Consider the following 24,305-nt stretch of genomic DNA (forward strand, 5'->3'; position numbering starts at 1 on the left):
CAGAACTTGAGGCCGGGTAAGCAAGTATCATAGACTTGGGGGCACTTTCCCAAACATAGAGCTTAACACCCAGCAAAGACTTAGAAAATAGGACAAGGTCACTGCTAGAGTGGCTCATAGAAGCCTGAAGAAAATAATTGTCCACACTGAGCAAAGTGGGAATGCCTGAGTTTCTCTGGGGCACAGTACTAGAAGGGGTCAAATCATTCAGAAAAGTGACCTTGCCAGAAGGAACATATTTTGTGAGAACAGAGCACCCAATGGAGGATTATATTCTGCAAGAATGTCCAAAGGACACATCGATTTACCAAAGCCATCAGGAACACAGTGGTGTTAGAGGCACTGTCACCATTTTGTTCAGTATTGGCTTTCTTCTGTAGGCCAGGGCTGATGGCAAGACAGACAATCACAGAATTTGGCTTTATACCAATAGAAAAGGTGGAGCACCAGAGGGAACGTGGGAGTTTTTAACTTCCAGAAACCAGGGGACCACAATTACTATGGCACCCTGTGTATCCAAAAGATAAGCAAGGGTCTTGACCTAGAGATGGCTAATAAAACATAGGTCTCTGGAAGCAAGAGTTGGGCAGAAAATGGATGTGAATGTAGGTAGCTTTTTCTTTTTTCTTTTTTTTTTGTATCACTTGTATATCTTCCTTTACCTTTCCTTAAAGGTATGTTTATTCTCACAATATAAACCTTTACGAGATTGTATTTGACACAAACACACACACATACACATACACACACACGTATATATGTATATATTATATACACAGTTATATCAGTATTCTCTACCAAATTGAGAGAAGCCTAAGGTGTAAAGCAAAATCACCATAGTTCCTTCTTCTCTTCATAAACATTTTTTAAAATTTATTTACTTATTTTGAGAGAGATTGGGTGGGGCGCCAGAGAGAGAGAGAGAGAGACAGAGAAAGGCAGAATCATAACTAGGGTCCACACTGTCAGGGCAGAGCTGGGATGTGGGCGATCCTGCGAGATCATGACCTGAGCCAAAATCAAGAGTCAGATGTTCAACCAACTGAGCCACCCAGGTACCCCCCTTTCTTGTCTTTATAATTCTCAGCCTCATTGTTCAGTGTTTTTCTCCATTTTTTTTTTGGCAACCAATAACCTCTTCTGCCTTTATTCATTCATTCAGCTGATGTTTATTGAGGGTATATTACATACTAGTTTTACTGACGATACAATAGTGAATACGACAGAATTTCTGCCCATTTGGCACTTACATTCTCTAAAAGAAAGACACAGTAGAAAAATGATCACGTAAAGGCCCAGGTAATGATGGCTGCTCTGGAGAAAAAAGAAAAAAAAAAAAAAAAAAAAAAAAAAAAAGCTAGATAAGTGGGATGAGCTGCCCGGAGTTGATGGTGAGGTGTTTTACTGAGTTTTACTGAGCTCTCGTTTCCTTCCTCCCTGTTAAAACCATGGTTTTAAAATGAATGATTCTCTTTTTTTTTAATCTTTTTATTTATTTTTGGAGAGACAGACAGAGTATGAGTGGGGAGGAGCAGAGAGAGAGGGAGACAGAATCCAAAGCAGGCTCCAGACGCTAAGCTGTCAGCACAGAGCCCAATGCGGGGCTCGAACTCATGAACTGTGAGATCATGACCTGAGCTGATGTCAGACGCTTAACCGACTGAGCCACCCAGGCGCCCCATAAAATGAATGATTTTCATATTCATCTGCAGAGCTTTAAGAAAAATTACTACGGGATAGTAGTATTTGTGATTTGCATTAATTGTGGAATGTAAGAGTCCATCATTGTTTGGTATAGACAGCCTTTGAAGAAAGCAGACAAAAGAATCTAATTCTTCTCTTTGGACTAGCACTGAGCCCTCTGCCTAAATAGTGCCCATCCCCAAACCTTGCACCAATATCTTGCATCTTTTTCTATGAACTATAAAGACGATCAAAACAGAAAGGATTTAAACTTCTCTTTGATCCTTATATGTGAACACCCACCCCAAAATCAACATTTTCTCCAAACGTGTAGGTTTTAATATTGCTATGCACTGTTTTGTAGACAAACGTGCAAATAAGTCAACCAGACATCCGAGTTCTAGTCTCCTGTTTTGATTTCTGTGCAGTGTTTAAACATGGCCAAGGTAGAGTGACTGTCATCACCAGGAAAGTCTGATGTTATAGGCCGTTTTGCTCAGATGGTGGCAAGGAAGTGATGGCTGCCCACGTTAATGGCCATAGCTAAGAATATCTCATGCTGTTAAATTCTGTCAGCACACTAATAGCCTAGTTTAGGCAAAGCCAGTGCCACACCGATCTTCCAGTTCAGAGAACAGATATATTGTCTCCAAATAATAGATATAATCAGTGGCCCTTCTTTCTTCCTCTCTCCAGCACCAGAGAGCATGTGATCTGTTTTTCTCTCGCTATTTGAACAGTGATTCCACGCCGAACAAATACCCAAATTGACATTTACAGCTGCTCTGAAGAAGACATTTGGCAGCAATTTGAAAAATGACAGGGGGGTCATTTAGAAGACCTCATGTCCCATGGCATTTTTTTTTTTTTTTTGTCGTGCTGCCTTTCCCTGGTAGCTGTGTAGAAGCACTAATATGACCGCATGCTACATAACCTAGGTGACCTGAGATTAATTAGCTTGCCTGAGCCTCCCGGTATCATCTGTAAAATGAGCCAAATGGAAAAGAAATGGCAAAACCATACTAATCATATGAATTACAGAACATTCCGTTTTTGGCAGAATTTCATTTTGACAGATACATTTCAAACCGTAATTTATTTCAATTTTATTTGAAAAACAAGATTGTATCTTGAAAGGATGGTAATTATATATTGGAATTAGATTAGGGATTTTGCTAATATGAGAGGAAAATAACATGTTGGAAAGTATTATCTAAATCCCTAGGAATATAAGAGTGCTGAGTAAGTCAAAGTTGCTTGAAAGTCATGTTTCAAATTGGGTCACACTCATTTTGCTGTAGCCATTTGCAATCAAATTTATGCTAGGTGAAGGGAAAGTAAAAGAAAATAATGCTGGAGTAAAAACCCTTCCCTTAAATACCATATGCTGGTAGCTGTGGCCAGATTGTTAATGCTCTAAATTAAAATCTATATAACTCTCAGTCCTTTATTTATTCCTGTATTATAAGGGCATCAAAACAAAAAAGGCCAAATTTGAGTGTTCAGCAAAGGGAAATATGGCTATGTTTAAATAGCTTTGGACTTAAAGAAATCTGATTAGGGGAAAGAACAAGATCGCTGGTGAGTAAATAGTAGAAAAGGAAAAGTATGGCTTCCGTGTTGTTTTTTCTGATTGGCCTTGTACTGAGAGAGTAGATTTTTGGCTAGTAATATCTCTCTGTCATCCTAGGTATTAGTGATGTGGGCTACATGTCTCTGGTTACTCCTGGATACTTGGCTCCTAAAAAACATATTAATAGTATCAACAACAAAGGCAAGAATAAATGGGAGAAATAAAACTCTGTCAACAGAATCAGTATGCTGGGGACCACAGACTAGAACATAGAGCAGCATTCCTCCTGTCTGCAAATGTTTCCCCTTCTTTGACTGAAAGGATCCATGTCCTGCATATTAAACACACCCGGAATTGCAGTGAATATTCTGTGAAGAGTTCAGCAGAAATCATTGATTAGAGTGCCCTTGTTGTGCAAGCTACATTTTTTTTTCCTGCATAAAGCTCTAGAAAATATCAGCTATGCATAGATCCTTTACCCTGATTTTGATTTTGTTAGTTTCCTCTGAGAAATTAAAATATTGGAAAACATTTCTTCATAGTGCACTGGAATGGAGACACGATTAACAGATTTCCCCGTTTGTCTGAGTTAAAATTCACCCTAAAGCATTTCAACAAGTAATTATAATACCAAATATTCAAAAAGGATCCAAAAATACTAGCAATGAAACAAATAGTTGCTGGCATATATATTATCTTTTCTGAAGCCTGAGATGACAATAGGTAGCTTAGTGACACATGGAAACAATGTGGAAATATTCCGAGTATTCCAGCAGTATTCAGTACTGACTTCTTGTTGCCTACACAACTACATCCTTCTACCAATGCTTCCTTCTTCTTTCTGCGTATTTTACTTTTCCCTTCCCTATTGGTTTATTACCATCAGCAAATGCTTCCATTTCAAAGCTGTTTTTGACTTGACCTTTGCCTCAAATTTCTGCCATACCTCTGTTGCCTTTATAACAAATCTCGTTGAAAGTGTTATCTATAGTTTCTTCCTACGTCTCCTCTATTTCCCATTAACCCTCTGTAACCAGACTTATATTCCATGATAACACTATGACTTTTTTGTCAAAGTAATCAATGAAGCTCAGTGTTACTAAATCCAATACCAAATCTCAGCCATAATCTTAATATGGAATCGGGGGAATATTCAGAAGCTGTTATTGAAATTCAAGTTGTCAAAAGACAACTGCTCTTTTGCCGCTGTGCATATTGTTCCCTGATATTTATCCTTCATTAGAGCTAATAAACTTGATGCTTTGTGAAGGCTATTCTGCCTTATGAATTGGATTATCGATCAGAATCCCAGACCACTGCCGCTACTGAATGATTTGTAGATCTTACAGATTGGCGTCGTGAAGAGCATTGACTTCCAGACCTACAACTCAATATGGCAAGGGTACTTGATGGTTAGGTAGTGAAGATGGAAGAAAGAGCTCAGATTTTGATGTCAGGGCAGTTGCCGACCCACTCTCAGTATGCAGCGGCAGAATTTCTGTGGTGGAGGTTTGTTTGTTTGGTGTTTGTTTAATATCTGTGAGTGAAAAGTGTGAAATTGGAAAATTAATTCATAAGGAAAGGCAGATTGAGAGGAGAGTGAGAACGACTATTCCTGGGTGAGTGCTTAATTGATTTTTAGTATAAGTAGAATTGCCAAAAATATGAGTCAATTATAGCAGGTGAAACAAGCACCTGAAAAATGTGTGATTGTACAAGGAGGGTTTTGTTGGGAATTTGAGAACTACAGTGTCAGTTATGATTTTATTCCGGTGTGACCATTAGTGATTAGCCATAGTCTCCTCTATGACACAGCAATAAGGTGACCACGGACGTTTATGAATGTAGTTCAAAGGAGTGTGACACGTTGTTTGAAAATATTAGTACCGCCTGGTACGTCTTAGTTCTCTCAGATTTGTTAGTTATATGATCAGGAGACTTACAATTTCGGGGTAGATATAATTGAACAGAATGGATTGTTCAGGTAGAATCCCAGCAGTGTTCAGCACACAGAAAATCCCCCAGAATTTAGATGTAATTGAATTGACCAATTTGAAATGAATGAAGGCATGAAGTGAGCAAGTTTAGGGTGAAAAGATTATCACCTGACTCTCTTACCTAATTTAAACACTGAAATATCCCCTCAAGTCCTTGAAATGTTACATGTACAAGCAAGGCGAGATTGTTGTATGATGACAAGAAATGACCCAACCACCTTGATACAGCTCTGGTCCAAACAACTATATAGTTTATGATACAGGCAATTCCTCTTGCTTGGGCCACCTTATTTCAACCTCATGTTGAGAGGTGATAAGGCATATAGGACGTGACCTCTTGCTACCATATCTGCCATGTATTGTTTAATAATGAGAAAAAGGTAGAAGCCATTCAAAAGAAGGAAGATGGCTAATAGAAAAATAAAAATGATAAGAAGAGAAATGGAAAAAATGGTTTAGGCGACTCAACTATTCAGGTGGTGGATAAAGAACAGGATGAAAATCAGCATGATAGTGATAGTGTTGTGGTCAAATACCGTTGCTACTCAATCACTGGATCTCGACAGTGGTGTATCCCAGCTCATGTGTTGGCCTCTCTTCGAAGGCACCATAAATTTATTCTAAATTGGATATATATAAGCCCAGTGATGCTTAGGAAGTATGGGGGGAAAAAGGAAAGGGTGTGATACATTAATGAAGGTATTCAGTTGCTGACCTATGACTGGATGTCAAGAAATGTTCCTTTTTGCTTGCTTTAATGATCATGCCAAAAAGAAGTCTTTAAAAAAAGTTTTATTGAGATGCAATTATACACAATTTGCTTAACCCCCTCTTCACAGTTATATTCAGCAATAGTAAATTTCAAGATTTCTGCCTTAGTTCTATTTTGTATTATATAAACAAATGCCTGCCCCCCCATTTCACCTTTCATTTGGTTAACATATATTTTTACATTCCTTTGATTTTAAAATTTTGATAAGATTCTTGCCTAAATATATCTATTATAATCTATATATGACAGGTTTTCTCTTTTATTCCATTCTAATAGTCTCTTCTTTTAAATAGATGCTTATATGGTATCATGAAAATTTCATCGATAGTTATTTTTCAATTTCAACTATAAATATGTCTTCTAAATTCGAAACTCTTCAGTTATTTTCCCATCCTTCAAACATAACCAGGAAATTGGCATGCTTCATCTATCAACAGAAAGCCACACACACACATTCTTTTTATGGCTCTCTAGAATTCCAGTTACATTGTTTTAAAATATGAACTTCTAGTAAATATGCACCATTTGCCAATAGTTCCAGTTTTCTTTCTTTCTTTTCTTTTTCTTTTTTGCAATTCACAACCATCTTTAAAACAAGAAAGACTCATATATGAATCTATTGCATTTCAGTATTTAGTTTCAACAAAACACAACGTCTTGGAAATTTACAAACTGAATAGCTTTCCTTTCCATTGTATATGTTGAGGACAACTTTTTTACCAAAGTTTTGAAAGTTAGAGAATTCGTTGGTAGGCAGTCCTGAGCTAAGTTGATGATAATGCTGCTGATTGTACTGTGTCTGTTTTGAGGTTTTTGTTTGTTGTTTTTTTTTTGTTTGTTTGTTTGTTTGTTTGTTTTTTTCTTTTCCAGGTTTGGAGGCTCCTATTGAGATGTTCTCAAGGGCAGAGACTTTTTCCTCAGCTGGGTCCAGTCTACTAAAAAGCCCATCAAAAGTGTTTTTCATTTCTACCACAGTGTGTTTTATCACGAACATTTATTTGGGGTCATTTCTTAGGATTTCCATTTCTCTGCTGACACTGCCCATGTTCTTCTTGCTTGCTGTCTGCTTCATCCATTATAAACCTTAGCATATTAATTATAGTTCTAAATTCCTGGTCTGATAATTCCAATATCCTTACTATGTCTCGTTCGGATGCTTGCTCTGCTTGGTCAAATGGTGTTCTTTGCCCTTTGGTATGACTGGTCTTTTATTCTTGATAGTCAGACATGATGTTAGGTCTCATAATCTTTTAGTTAGTATTTTAGTTACAGGATGGCTAGAATGGGCTGGACTTGGCTAGTTCCCTTCTTCCACGTGCAAAATTAGAACTGGCAGGATCTGGCTATTTTTCTTCCCTCGGGTCAGCTGTCTCTGATAACACTCCAGCCGGTTAGACTCTGGTTAAATAGTTTCCCCTGAGGGTAGGCTGCGTTAAGAAGAAAGCAGCTGTCTCTGGTTATTCATTTACCTTTTCATTCCTTTTTCTAATTTTTTTTTTTAACTTTCTATCATTGTTTTTATTTCCGTGGAATATTTCAAACATTCACTAAAGTCGAAGAAGCAGTATAATAAGCGTCAATGTACGGAGCATTTCATCCTCAATAATTATCACGATTTGCCAGTTTCAAATAATTTACTTTCCCCTCTCCCTGCCGGAAACAAGGGGGAGTAGTTTTCTCCATTATTTATTTGGAGAACCTGCTGAAGTTCCTTGAGGTCGATCCTGGGAGCCTGGCGTTGTGACTCATCTCCCGCAGAGTTGTGTTAACTCTCTGACTTGTCTGCCCTGACCCTCCAGGAATTCAGCAGTTGCAGTTCGGGTTTTCCTAACTAGTTTTGGTTCCACGCTGGTTTCCGCTATAGTCTCTACTAGGTAAGTCATAACTCCCTTGTTTGCTTGTTTGGCTCTCCAGTCGTGGGGGTAGTGGTTTGTTGGCCCCGTGTCCTCCCTTCTTTCCTAAATCCAAGAAGAGTTACTGATTTTCAGTCTGTTCAGCTATTTTTCTTTAATGCTTATTTAGTTTTGAGAGAGAGAGAAAACAGAGCGAGTGGGGGAGGGGCAGAGAGAGTGGGAGACAGAGAATCCCAAGCAGGCTCAGCACTGTCAGTGCAGAGCCCAAGGAGGGGGCTCAAACCCACTAACGTTGTGATCATGACCTGAGCCAAAATCAAGAGTCACATGATCAACCAACTAAGCCACCCAGGCGCCCCAAATGTTTGGCTTTTTTATTTGTTATGACACAGTGCGAATTTTTAAGTTATTTACATGGTCAACTAAGACTGGAAATTGTTTTTGTTTTGTTTAATTAATGTACTATATTTTAGATTAGTTTTGGGTTATAGAATAAGCAGAAACTACAAGTTTTCTGTATGTCCTCTTCCTCCACAGAGTTTCCTCTATTTACTTTCCCATATAATTAATAACTTGCATTAGTGTGATACATTTGTTAAAATTGAATCATTGCTGATAGGCTATTATTTCCTAAAATACATAGTTTACATTAGGGTAAATTCTTTGTGTTGAATATTCTGGAAAAGTTTTGTTAAATGCATAATATTGCATATATATCATTACAGTATCATATAGAATATTTTCCTAATCTTTGCTTACTCTATTTTCCTAATCTATCCCTGTGCTTAATCTATGCATCTTTCTCTACTTACCGCTAAATCCCAGCAAACGCTTATCGTTTTACTGTTTTAATATAATTGTCTTTCCAGAATGTCACTAAGTTGGAATGATACAGTATGTAGTCTTTTCAGACAGGCTTCTTAGTAATAAATATTTAGGGTTTCCCAGTGTTTTTTCATAAGTTGATAGTTTCCTTTCATTGCTGAGCGGTATTCTGTTAGGATGCCCCACGGTTTATCTATTCACAAATTACATGACATCTTGGGTGCTTCCAGTATTTTACAATTATGAATGAAGCTGTGTAACATTCATGGGCAGCTTTTAGTGTGCACATAAGTTTTCAGCTCACTTGGGTAAATATTTACAAGTGTAACTGATGGATCATATGATAAGACTGTGATTAACTTCATAACAAGCTACCAAAGTGTATTCTAAATGAAAGTGGCTTTACCATTAATTTTTCCTGCAAGCTGTGAATGAGCATTTGGTGGTGTCAGTGTTCTGGGTTTGAGTCATTCTAGATGCATAGCGGTATTGTGATGTTTTAATATGCGATTCCCTAATGACATAGGATATTGAGCAGTGTCTCCTGTGGTTTCATCTGCCATATGTATTGTTTCTTCCTTCTCACTTTGTATACATTTTATGTACTTCTGTTCCTTACCGCATTAGCAAGGACTTCCAGTGCACTGTTTGATACGAGTAGGGAAAGAAGATACTCTTGCCTTCTTAGGGGGAAAGTATCTTGTTTCTTGCCATTACATACATTAGTGGTTTTTTTTTTAGTTTTTTATTTCTTTAAATTTAAATCAAGTTTATTAATTTCCCCTCCGTTTCTAGTTGGAAATTTTTTGTTTGTTTTTTAATCATTAGTGATACTGAATTTTTCCAACTACTTTTTGCGTACCTATTAATAAGGTTTTTCATGTTGAGCCTGGTGTGATGGATTATAGTAATTAATTTTAAAATGCTAACCCAGCCTTATGTACCTGGAATCAATTCTACTTGTTCATGGTATACGATTATTTTAATACACAGTTGAATTTTATTTACTAATATATTGTTGTGGGTTTTTATATCTGTTTTCATGAAGGATATTGGTTTGTAGTTTTTTTTTTTTTTCCTTTTTTGTCATGTTGTTTTCCAGTTTTGTTATTTGAGTAACGTTGGCCTCAGAATGAGTTAGGAAGTGTTTGCTAGCTATCTATGTTTTGAAATTACAGAGAATTGTATCATTATTCCTGAGATGTTTGTTAGAATTCACTATTAAAACCACCTGCAACAGGTAATTTCATTTTGGAAGGTTATTAATTATTGATAAGTTTTTTTTATTAATGTTTATTAATTTTTGAGAGAGAGACAGAGAGAGAGTGAATAGGAGGAGCAGAGAGATAGGGAGACAGAATCAGAAGCAGGCTCCAGGCTCTGAGATGTCAGCCCAGAGCCTGACGCAGGGCTCGAGCTCACAAGCCGCAAGATCATGACCTGAACTGAGGTTGATGCTTAACCGACTGAGCCACCCAGGCTCCCCGATATGGTTGTTGTAATAGAGGTCTATTCAGATGATATAACTCCTTGTGTGAGTTTCTTTAGATTATGACTGGCATAGAATTTTTATTTCATTAAGTTATCTAATTTGTAGGCATACAGCTGTTAATATTATTTGTTTATTGACATTGTAATGTCCATGGGTTCAGTAGTGATGGGCACTCTTAAGCTTCTGGTAATTGTAACTTGTGTCTTCTCTTGTATTTTTATCCCCCTTTGGTAGCTTGAGCTTATAAATTTTACTGTTAAAGAAGACTGAAAAAGTAGTGATCCATATTTTGTTTTGGCAAAGGAAAAGTGTTGGCCTAGTTAAAGTGGGCGGTAGAAAAGATACCTAGTGAACTTATTTTGGTAGAAAAAGTTTGAGAAAGAATGCTAATATTGCAAGTTGTATGTTATTAATTTCATCTCATTAAGAACTACAAGAAGTTTAATTCAAAAAGGAGTTCAACTGTTTTCAATCAGGAACTCACTGAAAAAAATAAAATGTTCTAGAAAATCTGTAATGAGCCTCAGAAGTTGTGACTGTTTCTTTATAAAATTATAATAGATGAGTTTGAGAAGTGAAATGAATAACATTTTGCTACTTAAGATACCGTTTTGGGCAAAGAGAAATTTAAAGGACCCATGTTTATAAAATTAATTGCTAAGATATCTGCATGGAATAATTCAGAGGGAATATTTTCATATGGACATCTCAATTCAAGTTTCCTATAAACCAGTCAAATTAACAGAGCCTAGAAAAATTGAACCAACTATCTGAGCTACAATCATCCAGCAAACTTCACATAACATAGGTTAAAAAATAAATGTTATTTTTGTAAGTTACCAATAAATGTGGTTGGTTTTTCGGCAGAAAAGAACTTGTATATTAAAAAAATTTTTTTTTAACGTTTATTTATTTTTGAGACAGAGAGAGACAGAGCATGAACGGGGGAGGGTCAGAGAGAGGGAGACACAGAATCTGAAACAGGCTCCAGGCTCTGAGCTGTCAGCACAGAGCCCGACGCGGGGCTCGAACTCATGGACCGCGAGATCATGACCTGAGCTAAAGTCTGCCACTTAACCAACTGAGCCACCCAGGCACCCTTGAAAAGAACTTGTATATTACAGTAGGGGAGACAGAGACCCATTAGAACTATTTTTTTCTCTACAAATATTCTAACCTACCCAATATTTGTGTATCTTTTGTCATTGAAAAAAATATTTTCACACTTGTAGCATCTGATCCTTAAAATGTTGTGAGTTAGACCAAATGTATGTTGTGTGTCCTCTAAGTGTTAGAGTCAAGAAAACTGAGGTTTGTAGAAGTAATTTTCAAGTTCCTAGAAAAGATAAGGAAAGATCTATACCTTTGGATAATGCAGCTAGTATTTTTTATTACACTAACTTGTTTGAAATTCATTATGCATTAACTACATAATTTTATCTGGTTTATACTTAAATTAGTAAATTAAATAGCAATGCAAGTAATAAAAAAAATCACTTCAAAGAGATACAGACATTATTAACCTATTGTTCATTGGTGTGAGAAGGCAATAAGTCATCCATAAACCAGACTAGACTATGTGTGGTCATAAAAAAAACACAAACATCCCCTTGATTTTTAGAAAATATCACTGTGTCTGGGTTTCTGATTTGTATCATAAGTGACATTTAAGATCAAAAAGTACTAGCATTTACTTCACTCTGCACCACATATTCTAACACCTGATGTTATTTTCATTTGTTTTCATTTCCAAAATTTACATGTTATCTGATGTCCTTATGTAGATTAAAATCTATTTGAGGACAAGTACTTTTTTTTTCTATTAACACACTCACCATGGCTTTAAGAACAATGGTAGATGTTTATTTTTTTTTTATTTATTCAATGAACAAATGAACATAACTTTGACTCTTGTTACCAAAATTAAATTTTGTTTACTTTTGTTAAAATGGTACTAATCTATGCAAAGGCTAAACTTGTATTTATTTCCATGCATGAGCATTTTTCTCCTGATTAAGGAATGTAAAGAATAGCCCTTCTTGTGTTCTTTTTTGAAATAGTTTATTTTTTTTATTTGTTTATTTTTGAGAAAGAGAGAGACAGAGAGACAGAGACAGACACAGAGCACGAGTGGGGTAGGGACAGAGATAGGGAGACACAGAATCCGAAGCAGGCTCCAGGCTCAGAGCAGCCAGCACAGAGTCCAGCGCAAGGCTCAAACCTATGAACCTTGAGATCGTGACCTGAGCTGAAGTCCAGTGCTTAACCTGCTGAGCCACCCAGGCGCCCAGACCATCTTGTGTTCTATATTGGTTTTTTTTTTGGATACTGTCATTATATATAAATTACTCATAATATGTATCTCATATTAAGAGCCTCAGAGTTCTTACATTATAGAATGCTATTTAGTAAAAGTTTGTTATACGGACGGTTGCTATTATTAAAAACTTTTAAGGGGAATTATAAAATTGATTAATTCTCTGAAAAGGAAATAATTTCAGTCTGTTTTATATTCATGAAATTTAATTTCATGGTTACCCAAAAAGTTCAAATCTTTCAGTGAAAAAATGTTGTCAGCCTAATTAATGTCAAATTTTGGAAATGCCAGTCTCTGCTTTGAATACTGATATTTCTGGTTAAAAATAACTAAATTAAGACTCAGTAGAATTTAAGAAGCAATGTATTACCTGTTAGTTTCATAAAATGTTGATCCCTAGCTGAAACTTTAACATAAATCTTCAGTGCTGCCCTATTGCTACTTAATTCCATTTACAAGTTACTGTATCATTGCTCTATTCTAAGAGGAGGTAATGTGTTATTATTACTTATAATCCGAAATGCAATAGTGCCTGAAGATCTTTAAGCCACGTGAGGACTTAAGGCAATCTCAAAATGGTCAGACTTTCTCAGAAATGATCATGCTTTCAACAGCAGACTTAGACATCTGTTTAGATATTCAAGTCAATAGTTTTATTCCAAATGTTTCTCCAGAGTGCATAATGGAATTATGCGTATATAGATAGGTTGTCACATTAAAGGTTAACATTACTGTTGTAGCTATTAAAATACTTCACTGTGCTGAACAAACTGTTTTTGTTTGCTTTTTGCTTTGTGTTATTAGGCTACTACAAAGTTCTTCAAGGTTTTTCTTAAACAGTGTGATGTCCAAATCCTCCTTGTGGGTGCCTTTTCTAGTTGGTCCAGGATCTTGTGTTTGATCCTAACAGTTGTCCTCTATCTAGAATTTAGGGATGACTACTGACGACTACTTTGTCTGTTCTTATACTTCAATTTAATTCAATTCAAAACTTTTACATTGAGCTAGGAACTGTGCTCCCCTTTGAGGATGAGTAGGAGACAGTGCCCTAGGAGTATCCCTGGGGAGCAAAGAGCTAGGAGAGGAGGCATGGAAACAAATAATGATGACAGTAAGGTTATAACAGAGGAAAACATTCACTTTTTTGTGGATAAAAGAGGATGGTGCTACTAACTATATCATAAGGGGTTCATATTTATATGCTACCAATAACCATCTGATTATCCCATATAAAGCTATGATCTATAAATCTATAAAACACCTCCAAACTTAATTGTACTGTGACTTAAATTGTTTCCTTATTTTCTCTCAACTATCAAATGATTTTGATTATATAATTTATTCTAATGAGAGTACAAAGTACATTTTTTTTAATGGGTTAAGAACTATTTTTAGGGTCATAATTGAGGCCAAAAATCTGAATCACCTACCTTCAGCTCTTTTGAAAGTTCTGAGAAAGAGCTACAGATAAACTAGAAACCACGACATATGTATCATAGTTTGCTATTACTAGATGAGGCACAGTGAAAACAGGGATTGGCTGGTACATTTAATTTTGGAACATCTTAGATAATACTGATATTGCTAGGGTTTGAGGGGTGTGTGTGTGTGCGTGCGTGCGTATGTGTGTGTTTAATACGGAAGACATGAGAAGAAGAGTCTTCAATTATTTTTCCTTACATTGTTGATTGTTGTGGTTGTTACTCAGTCTTCTTAATGACTTATTTGTTGAATGTCATTCTGGTTCCTACTTTTTAGCTACTACTGTTTTTAGGTGTAATTTGTCCTCTGGACTGCTGCCTTATTGCACTAGCTATGATCTTCAATACAATGTTGAATTGCCCTGGTAAGACTAAAACACCTTGTATTCTCCCTGATCATGGGGTAAGATGGTCTGTATTTTACCATTAATTATAATACCACATACAGTTTTTGGTTTTGATTTTGTTTTTGAGGCTAAATTTATCAGGTTGAGAAAATTTGCTAGTACTCCTAATTTGCTGAGAGGTTTTATCATGAATGTATATTGAATTTTCTCAAGTACCTTTTCTGTCTCTTTTGCCATTAGCATATAATGTTCCTCTTTTAATATTAATTGAATTATATAGAAGGGTTTTTTTTTTATGTTGACAATTTTGACTTTGGGTTTATTTTCTTAAACTAGTTTCTTCACGTGGAAGTTTATATTATTGGTTTGACTCCCTTTTCCTTTTCCTTTCTTGAATTTAATGCTATATATAAATCTAAGCATTGAATAGCTCATGAAAAAGCTTTTAACAAATTGTGTTTTCATCACTTATTTTTGTTGAGGTTTTTTCTTGTGACCCATGATTTATTAGAGATAGATTGTCTAATCTTGAAGCATGTGGAGATTTTCTTGATACATATTAGTTAGTGATTTATGATTCGATATTACCATAGTTCATAACAAATTCTGTACAAATTGTATCTAACAAAATGTTTGGACTTGTTTTATGGCTCAGCACATGGCTTTTGTCATGGAATGTTTCTGGAACATTTGAGAGAAGTGTATATTTTACCACTATTGGGTGTGATGTTATATAAATATCAATTAAATCATATTATTTGGTACAGTTCTTCAATCTTACATATACTTACTATTTTCTTGCATAATTCTTCTATCAATGACTGGAAGAGTATAAAAGAGGCTAATTACTAATTGATGAAGAGGCTTTTTTTTAAAGGTTATATTTACCATATATTTTTCTTCTGGGCATTTTCTATTCCTTCAGAATAAGTTTTCTATATGGAATCATTTGTTCTTAATCTAAAGAAATTCTTTTAGGGACGCCTGCGTGGCTCAGTCAGTTAAGCGTCCAACTTTGGCTCAGGTCATGATCTCATGGTTTGTGAGTTCGAGCCTTGGGTAGGGCTCTGTGCTGACAAGTAGGAGCCTGGAGTCTGCTCTAGATTCTTTGTCTCCCTCTTTCTCTGCTCTCCCCTGCTCATGTTCTGTCTGTCTGTCTGTCTGTCTCTCTCAAAAATAAATAAACATTAAAAAAATAAAAAGTAAATAAATTATTTTTAACAGATTTTATTTAACAGTTCTGCTAGAGATAAATTCTTCCAGATTTTGTTTGAAGTGTCTGTGATTCATTGATCTTTTCTCTGCTGCTTCCAGTCTTCTGGAAAGTCACCTCCCCCCTTCCAAAAAATCTCAATGCCAAATGTGAGATTTTTTTTCAATCCTAGAATTTCCATTCAGTGCTTTTGAAAATTTCCATCTCTTTAGTAAAAAGCATCATTTATTCCCTCATGTTGTTGGCTTTCTTGTCTAAATTCTTTAACAGGCTTATAATAATTACCTTAAAATCCATTTCTGATAATTCTAACAGTGGGACATTTCTGGGTCTCAAAGTATTCTTTCTTTTGGATAGTAATATGTTGTTACATTTCACAATATTTGATAAAATGTGAAATACTTTGATTAAAAAAGCTGATGTAAATTGTTATGATTCTCCTAAAAATGAGACTATTTCATCTTCCAAATCATCCATTTAGGATTGAAGGATAGAGGGCCTGATGGATTGTGTAAGCTCCTACCTGTTGGCTTTCTCTTGGTTCCTTCACATACATCCTTACTCTCCATCAGGCCTTTGTTCTGTCCCTTGGCAGCTAGTGACCCTTACTTCTCCTGCTTCTACTCAAGAGACAGACAGTCATTTCATGTTCAAATTTTAGCTTTTTCCCTCTGACCAGCATTTAGGGAGGTGACTTCCTCCTCTCAGTGCTCTGTTAAAGGTTAAATCCACCATGGATCTCAACGAGCAGGGGGCTTGTTACACTCTTAAATTTTAGTACATTGGGTTTATATCCCCATGTCTACTTTCTATCGGCTTAAAATAACTATGATTTTTGAGTATGTGTCTTGGAATAATTACTGAGTTTTAAGTGGCATTCCTTAGTGATTTTTTTTTTTAATAGCATGGTACCATTTTAAAAATGCACTTGAGGATCTGGTCTTAAATTAATCGTGCTTGGAGCTACTGTGACTATCAATATAACAGTACTTGGGCTAAAATACCCACAGTTGGGGGTGACTCAACTGCATCCCAAGAATTATAGTTGTCTTGGGTAAATACTTGGAAATGAAAGACTAAGAAACATGTATACTGAGAATTACAAGTTTATGTTTTCTAGAGAATCAGGCAATAAGGCTTCCCAACTGAGTCAAATAGAAACTCACAAAAAATACATTGTAGACAAGCTTTGGACCATTCGGTATAAACACACATTCCTGCCATAAGAGTAAAAATGAGAATGAGTCAGCATATTGTAGGTCATTGAGTGGACAATCTTTATATCTTGCCAAGTAGGTATTAATCAAAATACCCTGGTCACATACTATGCAAATGAAAAAAAGAACAGTCAACAAAAAACAACAACAAATATCAGTGGCATGGGAAGGAATGCCACTCAGAAAAGAGGATGCTAGGCCATACTTGAGAAAAAATACCTCCTACAGTAATCAGAAGATAATTTATGTTCACTTTTAATTCCCTTGCTTCAGGGGCCATATCTAGAAAGAAGTTGCTATAGCCGATGTAAGGTTACTGCCTATGTTCTCCTGCAGGACTTTTTTTTTAAATGTTTATTTATTTTTGGGACAGAGAGAGACAGAGCATGAACAGGGGAGGGTCAGAGAGAGAGGGAAACACAGAATCGGAAACCAGCTCCAGGCTCTGAGCTGTCAGCACAGAGCCCGACGTGGGGCTTGAACTCATGGACAGTGAGATCATGACCTGAGCCGAAGTCGGACGCTTAACTGACTGAGCCACCCAGGCGCCCCTCTCCTGCAGGATTTTTATGGTTTTATGTCTCACAAATTATGTCTCTAATCCACTTGGAATTTATTTTTGTGTATGGTATAAGAAATTGGTCCAGTTTCATTCTTGTGCATGTTGTTATCCAGCACTTGATCAAAATAAAGAGCTTCTGCACCGTAAAGGAAACAATCGACAAAGTTGAAAGACAACCTATGAAATGGGAGAAGATGCTTGCACATGACAAACCTGATAAAGAGTTAGTATTCAGAATGTATAAAGAACTTACACAACTTAGACCCACAAAATGAGTAATCCAATTAAAAAATGGGCAGAAGACATGAATAGCCCTTCTCCCAAACAAGACATGCAGATAGCCAGAAGGCACATGAAAAGATGCTCAACATCACTGATCATCAAGAAATACAAAAAGAAATAAAAATCAAAACTACAATGAACTATCACCTCACATGTGTCAGAATGGCTAAAATTAACAGCACAAGACACAGCAGGTGTTGGTTGGTGAGGATGTGGGAAAAGGGGAATCCTCTCGCACTGTTGATAGAAGTGCAAACTGGTGCGGCCTCTCTGGAAAACAGTATGGAGTTTCCTCAAGAAGTTAAAAGTAGAACAACCCTAGGATCCATGAGTTGAACTACTAGGTATTTTCCCAAAGAATACAAAAATATTAATTCAAAGGGATACATGCATTATAGCAGCATTATCTATAATAGACTAATTATGGAAATAGTCCAAGTATCCATCAACTGCTGAATGGATAAAGAATATGTGGTGAGTGTAAATACGTGTATATACAATGGGAATATTACTCAACCATAAAAAGAATGAAATCTTGATATTTGCAAAGACATGCATGAAATTAGACTGTATCATGCTAAGTGAAATAAGTCAGACAGACAAATACCATAGGATTTCACTCATGTGGAATTTGAGAAACAAAATGAAGGAACAAAGGGGAAAAGAAGAAAGAAGGAAACCAAGAAACAGACTCTTAACTATAGAGAACAAACTGACAGTTACCAGAGGGGAGAAGGCAGGGGATGGGTGAAGTAGATGATGGGCATTAAGGAGTGCACTTGTCATGATGAGCACCGGGTGATGTATGGAAGTGTTGAATAGCTACATTGTGTGCCTGAAACTAATACTACACTGTGTGTTAACCAACTAGATTTGAAATTAAAATTTAACAATGAAGATAGCTTAGAAAATGGGTTTCAGTTAATAATAGAACACAAATCCATGAAATTCAAGGAGAAATTCACAAGGAGAGAAGAGAGATGCGAGGAAAAGAATTTAAGTTGAAAGGAAGTGACTGGCTAAAGAAAAATTAAACTTTTAGGAAGAAAGTAACTGTATTATAGTATTTGTTGGAAATAGCAGGAGGCAGAATTTTAAGTTAAAAAAACTAATCATGTAGACACTTAACATTGATAAACAGAGAAAACAATATGGTTGACAGGGATGTAATAAAATAAAGATCTACTTTGAGAATGCGAGTTTTCTCAGAGAGAGAACAATTAGAAGAGACAAAAAATGTAAATCATAATTTTGAAATAGTTGGATGTAAGGAGTTAAGGCAGTTTTTTTTTTAATTTTTTTTTGTAATAATAGTCTTACTTTATTTTATGACATTTTTAACAACCAGAAAAAGAATTAAAAACTATTCTTGTTCTCATCATGCAGAAATAATCACCGTTTTCAAGCACAAAATACTGCAAAATTGTCATCATAACAAATTTACGTTATTTTCAAATAGAAATTATTCTAATGTTATAGTCTCCGTGATAAAGACACTATCTTATTCACCGTTCAAAACCTAAAACAGTTGCTTCTATATAATAGTGTTAGTAAACACTTGTAAATGAATACTTTTTTTATGTAACACATGTTTATAAAAAGAAAAACCTATAATCACCCTGCTGTTGTAATTAGTAGTAAATTTTAGTACTAAATATCTTACCAGACTTTTGTTCATCAGAAATGTGTATGTATATTTAAAGAGATACTATGTATACACTAAAATGGGTATTTAATATTGTTTGGATATAGTCCTCAGTCTGTCTTAGGAAGCATAATTTTTCAGAGATCATCAGAGTCCAGGCTAGGTTCAGAGGGGGGGATATTTAGCTTGTCCATCTTGTTCTGATCTTTCTCATGCTTTAAAATGAAATCGGATGTTGCACTAACATCAGACCTGATTTTTTTCTAATGGAAAACATGAATATGAGTGTATTCCAGTAACCCTGAGTTACATATAAAATATCTGGTATCTTTTAAAAATGCTTCACTTTCCATTTACCCGATCTGGTTTCATAAGAAGACTCGTCCTTTTGGATAACGATATTTACCTTGCATATTTTACAGAGTTGTCTAAAAATGTGGTAAAGTGCCCTATCTGAAAATACATTAAAATGTAATTCATTATAAAATTGATTACTGTTTCCAAGGAAGGATCTTTAGAAGATTCTCCCTCATGGCAAATGCTGCTTCATCCATCACACACAGACCCATTTTAATGCTCTCCTAGTGGTATGATCTGTGAAGCAGTCATAAAATACGTTATACTAAATATTCTTTATACTTAAAAGTGATTCTTAAGCTCTTGATCTATATAATACCTGAAGTATCCAGTGATAACATAGTGCCCGATTGGATTGGATCTGAATCATAACGTTCTGCTCCCATGCAGTGTGCGTTTCTATTGGAAACTCTACGACTGCATTGCAATCTGAGGCCAGTAGACAAATGAAATCCTTGATTTACCTGCCTACAATTTATAGGCATAGGATTTATATCTGAACTCTGCTGAAATAAAAATAGCTGCACTAACGGTAGTAAAAACTGTTTCTTATTTAAGTGTAAATCAGAGAAGGTGGTAAAACGAAATAGTAATCATTGTAGCTCTTTTTTCACCACATTATCTCTCATGGTGAGGTAAGATAAATTGCGTGAAGTATTGGAATGATTCTATATTTAGTTGATCTAAAAGTGGATTTGTTTACTCATACATGGCTAAATAAACTGATTAACGGATGCAATAGAATATGATCAACATCGACAATGCATCATTCTTTCTACAGCTCTGCAATACGGTATTGAATGAAAAGACCACGTTGGAAAAGTAACAAGTTTCATTAATCTAGATTTTGAGAACATGCAAAAGAAAACATACTTTTATGAACAAATCTATTCAAGTATAAGTATAAAATAGTTGAGTGAGAATTGTAAACTCTTACTTCAATATTGTTCAGAGCTGAGTTGAGAAACATTTTCCCTGTATCTATAAAACATAAAAATGTGAAATAAGGCTTCTAAGATGCTCAGGGAGGTCATGGAGACAGCGGTAGTACACTAGTTTTTCAAATTTAAATCCAGCTTAACAGTAGAGTGTAACATGCAACTTTTCTTTCTCAGCAAAGAATGACTTTCAGGGCCATTTTCTGAGTATATGTACCATCCAAGATTTTCTTCAAAAAAATGTATAGCAGGGCAGAGAGAATTTTATCTAAATTAATGAAATAATGTGGGTACCAGAGAAGTGACCTTCTTTTGTTTTTCTCATAAAATATTACCCAAAGCAATTCTATCACATATTTTCTACCTATCATCACAGAATTACATTTTTGATGGAAATAGTCCTAGAAAACCACATTCTTGTCTATTTGGCCCCATGATAGTGACATTTGTGAAAATTACCTCAATTGTTAAGCTTACTTGAAATGACTATTATCTGCCTGTAGCAGCACTTAGACTTATACTTTTAAATAGAAATCTGGTTGAGCTCAACAGCATTAAAAGTCAACAGACTTTTAAATCCAGTCTCTTCTCTGAGGCAGTCTTTTTATCTCTAAAAAGGCAAGGGGGTGAATCTCAGGTTAGGAAGACTTGAAAGCTATTTCTTACATTTTTAGTGCCATTATTTCGTGTGTGTGTGTGTGTGTGTGTGTGTGTGTGTGTGTGTGTGATAGTTATATTCTTGAAACTTATACAAAAATAGCTGCTGTTTAGCATGATACATAAGTATTTTTACTAGGAGATAAAATGCTTGTTGATTGACATGTCACATACTTGGAATTTCAGCATTAAAACATTTTCATTTGGGTTAAAATTCATTTTCCAAAACTATTTTCCAAAGAAAACCAATTTACTACAACCTAGTAACATATTAGTAAATAACAGAAATTAACACGGATTAATTTATTTTGAATCCGGTTTTGTTTCGCAGGTGCTTGATAGATGGGTGAATGGTACACTTATAAAAGATACTAGGATCTGATAAATATGCTAAGGTCATGGTGATGAAACGAATGATATACTGATAAGAAAAAGGGATTGCAAAGAAGTAGGTGTCCATCAGGAATTACGACTTATACCCAAGCTTTGTTTTGAGAAACGAGATGAATATGGTAACATGTTCCTTCTTTTCATATAACCTAAACATGGGCAAGCATATGTTCATACATAGGCTTGTGTGTGTGTGTGCACATATACTGATATTTATTAAAACCATCAAAAATTTTCTGTAAATGTATAAAATTTAGGAGAGTAAAATTAGGGAAAATACTTTGTGTGTGTGTGTGTGTGTGTGTGTGTGTGTGTGTATGCCTATATACGTGTGTGTATATATATGTGTGTGTATGTGTGTATATATATAATATATATATTATATTTATATTATATTATAATAAAATATATATAATATATATATAAAATATATATTATATATATATATATATATATATATATATATATATATATATAAAATCAAGACATCTAGAGTATTTTTTAGCCTCCAAACTTGGTTACCTTTACGTTATTGTAAAATTATTAACAAAAAAAATACATTTTAAAAAGACGACACTTAGAAATTAGTGTTAGTTTATGCGTCAACACTTTAACTTAAGAGTTCTAATACTGATTTTTCAATTGAGCAACTATTTTTCTATGGAAAAAGAAAGCAGTTTCTTCCCTTATAAAAAGGGAAAAAAAAGTGCCTTTGGGTATAAAATCAAAATGTCTATAGTGTGATCAGTCACGAGCTTAGAAATGTCACTCTGCAACATTCAGTCATTAATTAGTGTCTGGTGCAAAGAAGGCAGGTGCCAGGAGCCCCTCCTGTACTAGGCTAAGTGACAGCTTCCCAAGGATAAAATCCCACAGCCTTCTGTGAGGAAGAGGGGTAGCCGGCAGGCAGGAAAAGGGGCAGAACTGAGGGAGGAAGCCAGGGAGGGTTATGCACTGAAGTCTACTGGGAAGCACTTTAATTTGCAAGAGGGAAGAGCTTCCTTCATGACTGCTGAATAGAAGAGGCCTGAGCCTGTCCTAGGAAAGTTAAGCTGCTTTCTGTGCATGAGCCAGCCTCCCTCCCACCCTTGAACTTGCGTGAACTCCTCCTGCAGCCCTGAAGAGTACTGGGAGAAGCGAGGATCACCCAGAGTCCCTGCTGCTAGTCTCTGGAATACAAACAATGTTTGAAGTCCCTCTGTCCAGACCAAATGGTTGGAGTCTTTGCGGGGTAAATTCCTGACCCAGACATGAAGGGAGATGCTGAGAGCAAAGAACAGAGCTGTGAGGATGAAGTTAGGGCATAGAATGTTGGCCAGGCCAGCCTGGAATATGAAGTGTGGAAGAACATGAGGAAAAGGATTGCAATAACCTGGATAATAAAACAAAAACAAAAACAAAAACAAAAAACACCAGCTAAATGACAGGGGCCAGTCAGGGTGGCTCTGAGAAGGAACTGACAAAGAGGTCACATGATAGCAGCAGGAACTGCAGGGAGAGCACCAGGCTGTATAAGCAGCTTTCCTCTGATCTCTTGGGATGTCTGGGTGACATTCCACAGAAAACAGCTCCTGGCTTTCTTCCCAGTACTGAAGGAAGCACCCGTTAGTCAAAATCAGCTTGTTTCCCTTGCTCTAAGACAAAGGCTTCAAAGACCCTGCCTGGGTCGATGGTCAGGAAACCACATGATGGTTTGGGGAAACTGGTTTTAAATTCCGTAAGTGGACGGTGGGCGCGGGCCCTGTCTGGGCAATGGTAACCCGCTGATCCTCGGTTCCCGCTCAGGGCTCTGTGGCCGGTCCTGCCACTGTGTTTGGGCCCCTGCTTTGCTGGGCCCACTCCTCTCCTGCCCTCCCAGATCCTTGCGCCCAGTTCCTGACCCTCATAGGCAGCCGCTGCCCAAGGCCTCGGTGAGGGGCAGACCCAGGCAAGAGCCTTCACATCTGCCCAAACACTTCCGTGGCCACCAGATGGGGGGATGAGGGATGAGGGCATAGCTGTGGTCGCGCTCCTTGGGGGAAGATATGCCGGCAGAGGGACTGGGTTTGGGGTGAGCACCTTGGCATGCTAGGAGCGGACCACCCTGCAACCCCGGACTCCATTTCCGCGGGCCTGAAGACTATTTTTGTTTTAGTTACCTGTCGTCCACCTCTCTTACCCATTCCAGTTTTCTTAATTATAGCATGCGTTTGTGTGCGGGGGTGTGTGACTATGTGATTGTGTCGTGTTTGTATGGGCATGTGTGTTAACTTACTTTCTCCCATCATTCCTAAAATGCAAGCTCCATGTTTGTTGGAAATTGCTTCACTTCTTGCCTTTTTGTTATAGAAATTTTTTAAGGTTTTATTTATTTTTTAGCGAGAGAGACAGCATGAGTCGGGGAGGGGCAGACAGAGAGGGAGACCCAGAATCCCAAGCAGGCTCCAGGCTCTGAGCTGTCAGCACGGAGCGGACATGGGGCTCTAACTCCCCTCCAGTGCTTAACCGACTGAGCCACCCAGGCGCCCCTCTTCACTTATTTTCTTGTGTTGTATCCACAGAGCCTAAAAAGCATGCCTTGTATATGGGAAGCACTTAGAAAACATGTTGAATGGATGAAAGATGAGTACAAATGGCTTATCTATATTAGCAATCCATGTCTCAAGTGTATCCTGACCTACTTACCAGATAAGAAATGTATGGCTTAATATAGCATTTAAGTGTC

General features: G+C 36.5%; 1 pseudogene; it reads right to left on the reverse strand.

Annotated features, from left to right (window-relative positions):
* Window positions 1–22,548: 22,548 nt before the first annotated feature.
* On the reverse strand, window positions 22,549–23,155 carry LOC122213160 (annotated as a pseudogene).
* Between the last annotated feature and the right edge of the window lie 1,150 nt (window positions 23,156–24,305).

The sequence above is a fragment of the Panthera leo genome, chromosome A2 (assembly GCF_018350215.1).
Source record: "Panthera leo isolate Ple1 chromosome A2, P.leo_Ple1_pat1.1, whole genome shotgun sequence".
Taxonomy (NCBI): Eukaryota; Metazoa; Chordata; class Mammalia; order Carnivora; family Felidae; genus Panthera; species Panthera leo.